The sequence below is a fragment of the Asterias amurensis genome, chromosome 2, assembly GCF_032118995.1.
Source record: "Asterias amurensis chromosome 2, ASM3211899v1".
NCBI lineage: Eukaryota > Metazoa > Echinodermata > Asteroidea > Forcipulatida > Asteriidae > Asterias > Asterias amurensis.
In genome coordinates this window covers 11,087,167-11,099,899 of record NC_092649.1, presented here as the reverse complement: position 1 = coordinate 11,099,899, position 12,733 = coordinate 11,087,167, and the positions used below count along the sequence as shown (strand labels likewise).

The window sequence follows — 12,733 nt, the reverse complement described above, 5'->3', positions numbered from 1 at the left end:
GGTATTGAAATGTTTGTATAGGCCCTTTTTTATCTTTGTAAGAAACATGTGCTTCTTCATAAAAATAATATTCAAGTTACAAATTCATGGCAAATGACCGTATTTCCTGCATCTGATAGACATCGAACCTTCTTATATTTCAAGACAAATTTAAAGTTTTAAATAAATCACGCGTCTAGGACTTGTAAAAGAAATGACTAATGGCATTACTCTATGACTGTCTCCTTTCTGTCGCACAAAATTATTGTTGATTTAGCAGAAATCCGCCATTTTATTTTGATGTATTTGAACAAAAGTATAAGTGCTTTCAATGTGGATGCTGCATGCGTCATTCCTGAAACACGAGTGAGGATATAGTTGCACTATTGTTCACACAATAGCTCCCTTTTCATTAAAATGCACTTAAATTGACGTATGTTTGACAGTAGAAAAGTGTACATATTATTTCACCACACGTAGTTTTTACAATTGTTATTGTTTGCACAGACATACAGGATGATGGTATCTACCGTCTCTATCCAATGAAAACAGATTGTGTATAATCTTTACTTTTTGTAAATAACTTCATATACTGCTGCGTAGTTTATTTAGTATAGCCGTCTTTTTCTATTCAAGAAGTGTTTTGTGAAAAAATCTCCTGTAAAAACATGCAAACGTCTTGGAGAAAGCAATGTCACGAACCTAATGCTAAATTAAGTCTAATACAACTGTATGGTATCAGACTATAGTGAGATCAAAGGAAAGTTAAGGACATTACATGAGCCTACCATACACGTACAAGGCTAAGGTATTAGCATTGCCAAGGAGTTATGTCTTCCCCTTAGCTTTGTCGTGTTTTACTTGTAAGTCATGTAATATTTGACAATTAAATTTTACCCATTTCGTTCTAACCATTAATCAATGTTAAGCTTCCTATAACAAATCTTATTACAATTATGTAGAGCATTTGTTTCCTTCTTGTTAGCGGCTAGTAGTACTTTTAGTTGTTCAAGAAAAACAACTTCAAGTAGTAGACCACAAGGGGAACTGATTGGGTGAGTTTCAAATAGTTAGGATTGAATAATATCAATCGACATGACCTGGACTTGAACCAATGACCTCCAGGTTAACGTTCTACCAAAATGAACTATAGCCCTATGTTAGTGGCCTGCATAATGTTCGTGCCAGAAATAATTTAATGAGGTTTCTTACAGGATGACAACTTTCCAAAAAGTCTTAAACGAGTGATGTGAATAACCTAGACTAGCTTAATTCTCTCCCAAGAGTGTTCTGCCACGTCTACGACAACTTTGAGCTTTGACTCGTCGTCAAAGCTCGAATTCATTTGAGTTATTGCGGTCAACTCATTTGGTAACTATACGCTGGGCAAAGGGTGTTTTAAACATCTTATACATAGGGGAGGCTTGTGATGGTGTAATTTATCATGTCTGATGCTGTCGAAAGAGTGAGAACGATGTGCGAAGTTTAATTATGGTGATCGTTTCTGAGCCGCCAAGAGATTAGTCTGTTTGCTTTCAAGTTTGAATTAAAGGCATTGGACACTAACAACTGGTAATAATATTAGAATAAAAACTCAATTCGTAACGAGCAAAGCTGTTAATAGTATAACTGTATAAACGTTGTGAGAAACAGCGCCCTCTGAAGTAATGTAGTTCTTGAAAAAGATGTAATTCCTCACTCAAATACTGACAGACTTCAGGCCTGAAGCCTTTTTTGTCCATCTGATCTGAAAGCATATATTTTTTTTTCACAGGGGTGTTTATTTTTAGTTCATTATTCCTTTGCAACTTCGATGACCAATTGACTCCAAATTTTCACAGATCTGATGTTGTATGCATAATGTTGGAATACACCAAGTGAGAATACTGGTCTTTGACAATTACCAAAGGCGTCACAGTGCCTTCAAACAGCGATTTTCATCCTCGGAAACTCATTTATCATACACTCTAAAAAATTATCAAACATCTTTCTAAGCAACGTAAACGAGAACATGTAAATACACAACCTTGTCCTCCCAGACACGACCTTTACACGTTTGGACAAACAGGCAGGGAAAGAATATGTTTTGGAAACGATGCTGTGAAATAGACGGCATATTAAATCCTGGAGTTTCGCGGCAACAAACGCGTAGCAAAAGATGACACATGAAGCGTGCTCCACCAATCAAATGACAATAATCTGTGTGGGCGAGCCAAATATATTCTCACGACTCAGATTGTGTACTAAATTCCACATGGTATTCATTACATTTCCCAAAATAATCATACGTCAAGTCTTTTATTAGCCTTTTTGAAAAATGTTTGTCATTTTAAAGGGATCGCACTGTACGTTTTGGGCGGATATGGTAATATTAACCCACACCTGATATATAATAGTGTCATAATAAGAAAGTACTCCGCCGTCATATCTCAAAATGGCTTATTGGCCCGTGCGCGCGCCCGCACATGATTAGGCTTTTAAGCACTAAAGGGCATTATGAATTGGAACAAACTGTAAGTGACTTTGTCTTAAAGGCCGTTTAAAACATTGCAGGGTCGTGATGACCGCAATAATGTCTTACCCTTCGTCTTGATCCTTTATCGCACGGCCACGACCATGTAGTCCTAAACTGGGTTCAAAGACCTTGGCAAGGTCTTTAAACTATCGTTTAGGACCTCGTCAATAGTCTGTTATTCCCTAAATAATTACTCTGTAGTTTTACAATAGAAGTGGAATCATTGAAAGGGTTGACGAGTTCCTGCAGTTACTGAAATGTGTACTTTTTTTAATACAATGCTTCCACAGCAATTAATTTTCTGCGAATGAATATATTTTGTGGCATTTTGTTACGCAGAACCGTACAGATCTTGTTTGTGGGGTCCTGACATTGTTTTTCTAAATGTTACATTTTCCAAAGACATCTTTTCGGGGTCCAAGTTGAACAAAATGGAATTCTATTGTGGGGTCCATTGCTCGAATTATGTGAAAGACCTCACATGGGGACTCCCGGTATAGCTCACACGTTACAAACTTACGGATCTGGTTAGTCGGGTACACGTTTAAAACAACCAAAATGCCATGTGATCAAAGAGTGTGGCTGTTTTTGTTTTCCACAGAAGAAATAAAAAGAAGATCGTCGGAAGAGCGGCTTGATTGAAACCCTGGCAGGTAGCCTAAGTCGCGACGCATGTCAAGGGTTATGAGAAGAAAAAAACGATCTATATAATACTTGACCTCTGAACAAGTAAACTTAAGTTAGTTCTGTTTCATTTCAACACTTTTTTTTAGTCTCCGGAAGGTCACTCAACGAGGAATTCATAATCATTGTTTGATTTCGTTTACAACAAATGAAGATTTAATTTTCTTTCGGTCTGGCACACTTCGTCTGACACACATCGATTTAACTATCGAACATCTAGGAAGATCAATTTTATTTAACCAAATCAACTAAAAATGACCTCTCGCCGGATTGACGAATTTTTGACACTTTCTTTATAGAATACGACATTTAGAAGAAAATAGCCGACAAGGAAATCCTGAATGGGTGCATTATGTTTTTCTGCCCTAAGCCTATCCGAAAAACAAGTTTCATCATGAATATATTTTGTATGCATGGTGGCACCGCTGTGTAGAGCCATGGGGCATTCTATCCGAAGATTTAACGACAAAGATTGAATGAGTTTGCGGGTAGGGCCTACTACGGAAGAATTGGCGGCTATCATAAAAGAAGTACTCGAAATTGATTGAGTGCTTACCTCAAGGGAATGTAGCATACGAGGAGCGGATGGGGAAAGTGGTGTGCAGGGATTGAGGAGGGTTTGAGGAGGGTTTGAGGAGGGGGGTCACACTACAAATCAGCACCAGACGGTCTCCACTAAGGTACATGCTTTCTCCTTCAGAAACTTCATAATCGGTATTGCCCGTACACAAGTATGGCTTAGAGTTGTTTGGGGGCACTCTAGGAATTGGCGGGAATATAATGAGAACAATCTGGGTGAGAAATCAGGCCAGTGGTGGGAATCATTGCAGTGTAGATCAAGTTGCCTCTGGGTTATCAATACCATTTCATTAGATGGTTGTGGGTCATATACTGAAATAAGTCATAACATGGTGAAAAGGGACCGAGAGTAGTATAATCGTGTGGTTTAAGGGTGGCGTGCAAACAATATATGAGCCTTCAGGTTGTGGGTTAAAGACCATCTAATATGTAAATGGATTGTGCTTGTGCACTTTTATGCCAGAGGTAAAGACTTCGTTAAAACATGTAATAACACCAATACAAGGTTCGTTCAACCGCATACGTCATCGTGACGGTTACGCATTTTGTATTAAAGGGTGCGTTCGTTTAGCTTCCTTGGGTCGACCCCGGTGTGTGGAGGTTTTTTTTTCCTAGGACGAACGTGGGTAATTATCTGCACACGTTCGTCCTGGAAAAAAACACCACCACACACCGGGGTCGACCCGGGGAAGCTAAACGAACGCACCCAAAGTGTAACTGCATTTAACGTTAAAAGATGTAAATTCCTTCATCCTTGGTTGCGGGATACATTATGTTCAAAAGAACGAAGCTAGACCCTATAATAGCTGCAATGGAACAACAGTTGCCAGCCATTGATCCTTCATTCGTATATGGACCTGTTAAGGGGTAACCCCGTTTCAGCCTAAGGGAGTAGGTGGCAACGGCCCCGTGGAAAAAACAAATATTTGTACCTTACAACGTGAAGTCCTTCATCAGGCCTTATGTGTCTGGCAACTTGCATACACAAAATCGCTCCACCCCTCACGATTTTTTTTTTAAATGCACAAGTCGAAACATCTCTGGAAAATTCAGTTTGATCATAATGGCATCGGGATAAAGATGACCATTATTGTTGTTGTTTTTGTTGTTGTTGTTTAAACTTTACATTGATTTAGGAAAGTACTGCAGGGATCAGTGCTTTAAGTCAGGATGGAAAAACACAGGCAGGTCAGGTGGGATTCGAACAGCAACCCCGCATTCTAGAGCAAATAACGGACAGACCATCGAGCGTGCCTGGTGACAAGAGACCGCAACATACATTTGTAGCAGGGCTACTGCAACAGTTTATGACACAAAATTAGGAAGACCGCCAACATAGAGCAATACTTTATAAGCTCTTTATTTGGTAGAGCGCCCGCACGTTATATCAAATCCTGCTTTAAACAGATTTTTTTTGCGTACAACCCACAATTAGTTCAAATTTACCCAGTCAGTTTCCCATCGGTTTACAGCTTGATATTGATCATAATGAAAACAATCCAAACATTAAAAACAAAATCGAAGAAGTCGACCCAAAAATATTATAATTGAGGATCTAGATTTATCCAATGAACAGAATCAATTAAAGAAAAACGTTGCCTTGGATCGGACGAGTTGGTCTATTAAAAGCGTTTGAAACCGTTTGTTATGAAATGCGTATGGTTAGAAAGATGTTTTAAAAGTAGAATATAGTGATCCACACAAGTATCACTCGAAACTGCACGGTTTTCCTTTTACGTCGCGAACTATCACGGTCGGCCATTTATGGGAGTCAAAAAGTTGACTCCCATAAATGACCGACCGTGTTAGTCAACAGGGTAAAAAGAAAACCACGCAATTTCGAGGCATATTTATGTAGATCATTGTATTCTACTTTTACAATATCTTTCTAACCATATACATTTTACAACAAACGGTCACAGAACGATTATCAAAGACAACTCGACCGATCCAAGGCAACGTGTTCCTTTAAGGTCGTACTTTCTCGTGTTTTTTTGTGTGTGTGTTTTTACAGAACTCATGTGGATTATCACCATTATATCCTCAACGAGAATTCGTGCTTTACATTACGATGCGCTCTACTTGTTTGTATATTTACGTTTCGGGACGACACGTTGGGGGGCAGATTTCATCGCTGTAGTCAATCTACCGTCAGATTTAAATTCAAGAAAACAAAAGTATCACAGGTCGCAATAGACTAAAGTGTCCAAAAACACACAAATAAAAAAAAACCGGAAAGTTCGCAACATTCAGTTGAAGTTATCACCTGAATGGATTACAAAAAACAAACAAGGAAACGAACAACGTGGATTCGTGACTTTACCTCATTTATATCAATCAGTCATTAACTCCAATAAGAGACACCAACGTGCAAAGTTTAATACCACCGTTGTGTTTTGCTATCTTACGGCGATAGCAACAGCTTTCCATAGCTAACACCCACCACGGTCACGACAACAGCTTATAACATTCACATCAGAGTCCGTAGTTTTGGCATTTTCATTCCCGCGTGTAGGTATAATCATGTTGGTGATGAACACCCAGGATTGTCTGTCTTCGAGATTTCATCTCTCTGCCTCTCTGTCTGTCCTGCCTTCACGGCTCACCGAATCTTTCTCAGTTTTTTGACAGCTGATATTTTCCTAGAAGATCACAAAAAAACAATCCGTCAGTTTTAAATAACATGCCGTGTGAGCACCTCATGTGTTTTGCCTCCACACTCGGTTTGACAACTCCCTTGTCAGAGGAGCCAAAAGCACAATGTGGAGAATGAGACACGCTGCACTGCTGCTCTGCGTGTGTGTAATGACACTATGCAATGAAGTGGCCGTGTGCGCTCACTTTGGCGTAATCCGCATACTCAGTCGACTTGCCCATTCGCGAATGGGAACCCGCTGGGTTGAATGTAGACGACAGGTGATGAAGGTGATATGTTTTCCTCGTAATGTGGATAATTGGAAGACACTGTGAGACAATTATATGGTTTTAATGTTTTGTAGGTCAGCTAAGTCATTAAATTAATTCGGCTATCGCTGGAGGAATGTTTGTATAAATACATCAGACATTCGCAGACACCGGACCAAACCATTATAATAATAATAATAACAATAATACCGTTTATATAGCGCCTTTTCCTAAGGTTACCAAGCGCTCAGAGAATGACAGGGGAAAAAAAGGAATGCAATAAAAACCAAGAGGAAATCCACGACTAGGCAAGGCCTGCGGCATTTAGTCAAGAAAGTCCCGCGAAAAGCCGGTCTCTCTTTAACTCGAACTGCAGGCCATGCAAGCAAGGCGAGATTTACTGATTATAATTCCTGAAAATAATAACTGTATAAAATATAATACGATGTTTTCTTATATTTAAGCTAAAGCCTTACAAACTATTTTGATTTGCAACCGATCAGGATACACATGTGATTATGAAAATATGGTTACAATGTCGTTAAAGGAAAGTGGCTGCATCATTTTGTGTGTAGAATAATGACAGACGAGCTTCAAATCACAAAATGTCAACACTATTGAATTGTTTGACATGAAGCAATTGCTCCATTAGTGTACCAATTATTCACAATGAAGGATTTATTCGTACTCAGATTTTCCGCAGTGTAAATATAATGCATTCATTAATGTAATTACAATCAAGCCTCGTTATGACACCCTATTTACAAAGTAAACACAATTAGCGGTTAATAAATTGACTTTGGTAAAGACGTAATGGACCATGAATGGCTTTTGCAAACTGGGCTCTCGTTTTATCAGAAGGAACTGAAACGATATCAATTATTTTAAAAGGGTTGACAGGGATTCGAATTTCCGGATTTTATGTGAGAGAACTAATCATCCGCTAAAAGCTTTATTAGCTAAATTGACTTTCCTTTCACTGCACTTCGCTTTATGTTCATTTTATTCACCGAAATGCATTAGTCTGAAATAGTATTTGTTGATTTGTTATATAACTATTCGGGAAATAAAGAATTATGAGACTTTGTTTAATCAGTGTTTATGTGCCACGAAATACTTTGGAAGAAAATATTGCAACAAATATTTTACTCTTCCAGTGGAATCCATTTAACTGATAGAGTGTTTGTACTTGATATGAATATGTTTGGCACGGGAAACAATGCTAAGCAGAACAGTTAATCAGTTAATGTAATGAGCTGTGATTGTAATTGTTCCCCTGCCATCTTGCTCAGCTTAATTTTTTCCAGAAATTGCTATGTTATGCTTAAATTTTTATCTTGGTTCGTAAGCAGAAGTTCTCTTTTTTTATATTTTATTGTAAACCATTAATTTGAAGTCAACCGAACCAAAGGAAATCGATGAACCAGTTTGGATACTGCTCTCACAAAATGGCGATTAGGAGTTGTAACCGATCTAGCGAGCAACGACCTTCTGAATGTCAATAATTTACCAGCTGTATAGATTGTGTGGCCTACTTAAACGTTCAAAATGTACTGATTACATAGAAATACTAACAACATGTTTTTTATTTGGTTAATTGAAAAGATTTCCATTGTTTGGATACAAAATGTTATTGGCTTGTCCAACTTTAATGATTAGATGTTCAATACTTTATTAAATTATAGCCTACTCACGTACATGTGTATATATAAAATATAAAACAATAGCATTGTTTGTTTTTCAAGTAACGAAACAAAATAAATTTGTGTTCATTTTGAAATTAAAAGCTATCCAGCCGTGTTTTATATATTTTTTAACATAATGTAAGAAAAACCAAACCGTATTACACAGAGTTATCCGACGCGTATACGAAGTATGTAATGGTAACAACTTTCTCTTTGTATTCCGGAAAAAAATACTGACACTTTAGAAATGTTGAACCCCCGGAGGTGTGTCGACAAAATGTCACGACGGTCGAGTTCTTCAATTTCAAAAGTAGCGAGAGAGAGTTACAAATAAATCATAACATAATGTTGCGAGGTTGTAATTCCATCGGGATCCATGTGCAGTATTAGGCCAAATTAAAAAAAACATGTTTAGCGTCACCGCCCGCTTCAATTTTAGAGTCCACCTCGATTTTTGTTTACTCGATAAAAGAGAGGACACTTTTTAACGATCTCAGACGAAGACAATTTATATTGTAAAACAGCCCAGCCGGTTGCCTTTAAAAAAGTTTTCGGGCGGCCATTTAAGAAAAAGAAAAGGGATAAAAAGCTCTCCTCCATACTTTTTGTTGTTGTAGGACGGTAGGACAATAAACCTTCTTTTTGTTGCCTGAGATCTACCGCTATTTGCCAAACCCTGGCCAAGAATAAAAATCCTTGTCTCCGAAACTCTTTGCTTTGCGTGATCGAGAAAAGCATGTTTGTTAGCAACCTCCATGGGATTATCATATATAGCAAAGAGAACTGGAAAATCAGCAGTTCTTCTGATTTTGTTGTGTGTTGTCTCTTGTTTCGTTACACTTTATTTGCTATTTGCCCCGAAATCATGCCGCAACGAAAATTGCTTGAATAATCCCCGAGGATGGTTGAGAGAGAAAGGAGAACCAGTGAGAGAGACTCCCCGGTGACAGACTCCATCTGCGGCATTTTCTAAGACGGACGTCAACATCTTGTCTTTCAGTAATTGTGATTAAAAAAAGAGACAATTGAGGACGTTTGTGTTTCCTATTCCTAAACGAATCATAAAATGCCCATCAAAACATGCACAATGCAAATACATTAAGGCTAATACAAAAAAAGCCATTGGACCCTTTCGGTTCAGAAAAAAAAAAGTTCACAGATTTACAAATAACTTACAGGGTTTACAGAAGGCAATGGTGAAAGACTTCTCTTGAAATATTATTCCATGAAATGCTTTACTTTTTGAGAAAACAGCAAAACAATATAAATTCTCGTTAACGAGAATTACGGATTTATTTTAAACACATGTCATGACACGGCGAAACGCGCCGAAAACAAGGGTGGGTTTTTCCGTTGTTTTCTCCCGACCCCGATGACCGATTGAGCCTAAATTTTCACAGGTTTGTTATTTGATATAGAAGTTGTGGTACACAAAGTGAGGGCCTTGGGCAACACTGTTTACCGAAAGGGTCCAATGGCTTTAAACAGTCATAGTTTGGGTGTTAACTGCTTATCTCTAATCCCATGGAACATTGCCAAGCTGCAAGTAAGTGTATATAATAATGACATAATAATATAATACGCAAAGGTATTTTCGGAAGGATTTGTTTTTCTCGTTATTTATGAACATGTTCTCTATGAACAAATAACACGTCATACGATGTAAATACACAGGGGATAGTTAACCAGGAAAACATGAAATCCCATTTGAATTATTTCCAAGTTTAATTTGAGATATCTGCTGAAACATAAAATGGCTTTGAGAATTATTCGTCTATTCTTAGAGAAAACGTACACTTAGCGCTGTTGATCGGCAATAAGGGACACGAACATAACTTAATATGAATTGGTGAGTTTTACGTAGTGTGTTTATTGTGATAAAATAATTCATATTTTGGAATGGAAATCAAATGCTTTTGAAAGAACAAATGTAGATTCATCCCCTTGTTTAAATAAACAATAATTTAACCCAATAAAATCAATAAATTGTGAGTAACATGAAAGAACATTGTTGATGATAAAAGACCCAATAAAGTGTAACACTGAGCTGTTTCTCTCGAATAAAAATTACATATTTGATAATAATACCGACACCCCCTTTTTAATGTTCGTTTTTTTTCCCCGGGTAGTCATGAATTATAGCTTAACTTATCATCCATCTAGCTTTTCTTGCCAAGGTTGGTGTATACAGTTTCCGTCTGGTTGTCATCTTTATTCCATCTGCCGGCCGAAATAAAATTCCCAGTTCATTCGTCCTCCCCAAACAAGTACAAAATCACATCTTAAAACCTTCAGCTTTTAAGCTTTGCCAAAAGAAAAGACATTTTTAAAGCCGTATCTAGGGCTGAAAAGTACGCTGTGTACGTCACTCTGAGTTTGGCAATTTATTGCGAGCCGTTGTAAGACGATAGACCAGCGGGGCAGATGGGCCGAGATAATACCGTCAACACCCGTCATTGCCATGACAGTTAAGCAACCTGATCAACTCAATAGATGTATATGGTTATATGGCGAAGATTTCGTCTTGCCCTGTGGACAAAACCGAGCCCATTTAAATTCAATAGCTTTCAGGAGAAACAAAATAATAGGAAGCAGCGCTTGATGTAATTAGTCGAGCCCTTTTGTTTTTTGCGCGCGGTGAGTTGTTGAAAGGTAAATGAACTGAAATGCCATTAAGGTCAAAGTTTCGAAACATGTTCTCGCTATTTTGTCATTGAACTTGGAAACGGCTAATTATTGCCTGTTTTTGATGTTTTTGTTATGATTGTTGGGATGATTGCTTTTTTGTTGGGGTGGTTTTAATTGATTGAGTTTGGTGTTTGTTGTTATGTTTTTCTCTTTTCTTTTGGGGGTCTTTTTTACTGTGTATTGTATGGTTCAAATGTTATGGGTTTTTTATTAAGGTCTTTTCAGCTAAAGAATTACATCACTCCATGTCATGACGGTTTTACACCTTAAGATGTAAAGACTGTGAGAGATTATTACCCTTGGTATTTGTTATTGATTTTGGGGTGATGTTGTTGTTGTTTTTTGTTTTTGTTTTTATTTGGGGTCTGTCTCCCTTCTGTTTGTTGGGGGGGGGGGCGTGGAAATAAAATAAGTTAAAGAAACTTACATTTAAATCCACTTCAAATAATGTCGGTTTACACCAAAGGATATTCAGAGTGTGTGACATATTAACCCTGCAGTGTATTCACGCGAGCACTCATGTTTTCCTCCCCACATAGACGTTACAACTTTAAATACTTGCCCCTTGCACTGAGATGTATTTGGGATTGGGACCATTACGAAGGGCTTGTTCCAGATATCAGGACATCATTGCTACTAATGGATTCACTTGTTGAGTATCAAGGGTCCTTATTGCGAGGGGTAGACGAGTGATTTAAGGCTTTGAGGACTTTCGATTTTGTCTTCTTCGCAGCTTCAGGACGAAGATCAGAGGTTAGGGTGATAATAAGTGCCGCTATATTTAGAGATTGGTTAATTTTGTTTTGTGACAAAATACAAAATGACGGAGCTTGTGAAGTGAAGAGACATGTTTGGTAGTCATTCAATGAAAACCTTTGGTTAGAAACCTACAGTAGCATTTGATATGTGTAAAGCATTTTGAGAAACATTTCATTAACATGTGTGGTTATGTAAATAGATTATATTTTTATGCCACAACATTTGAATCGGAGAAGCGATACCAAAAGATCCTAAGATTGTAGTTTCCTTAGTTTTATTGTGTACATCTACATTTGTATAGGATTAAAGCAATCGAACGGTTAAAAAAGGTATACTTTGCCTTTAATGTTTGGTTCATGATGAGAGGATGATCCCCAACGTGGGTGCCATTGATGCATGTCACTAAGAACTAGATACCTGACGATGAGATAAGGTCATCCATAAATCCTATGAACTTTATAATTCTATGAGGGCCTGCAATAAGTGCAGAATCCCTGGGTAATAATGATTGCCATGAAGTATAACACCAGAGTTTCATGCAAACCAAAAATCAGACTGCGGTATGTACATTTCTATTCAAACTTGTTACCATACTGTCCAAAACACAACATTAGCGAACAGAGTAGTTTAAGGTTTTTACAGTCACATGAAATGAACAGTATGGATGCTGATTTGATGAGCCGAGGCTTACTAATCAGCCTGTGGACAGACATAGACTAGATAAAACAATGGGCAAACAGAGGACGTATGTGCGGCACCTAAATGTAGCCCGAGCCCTAAATGGAGCCTGACCTACATCTAGGTACATGTTTGGGGCTACATTTAGGTCCGGGCGACATTTAGGGCTCGGGCTACATTTAGGTGCCGCACAGACGTACGAATAGGAACAAAACAACTGCCATACAACAACAACGCTTATTTAACTAAAATGAAAATATGA

General features: G+C 37.9%; 1 protein-coding gene across 3 annotated transcripts in view; it reads right to left on the bottom strand.

Annotated features, from left to right (window-relative positions):
* The window catches only part of LOC139954157 (uncharacterized), a 51,414-nt gene that overhangs the window by 14,649 nt on the left and 24,032 nt on the right, over window positions 1-12,733 (bottom strand). For 2 of the 3 annotated variants that reach the window (XM_071953850.1, XM_071953852.1), the window contains exon 2: window positions 6,081-6,399. The gene's annotated coding sequence lies outside the window, so the exon portion shown is untranslated. Of the gene's footprint in view, window positions 1-6,080; window positions 6,470-12,733 lie in introns of those variants that run through there. The other variant, XM_071953851.1, reaches the window with a different exon arrangement.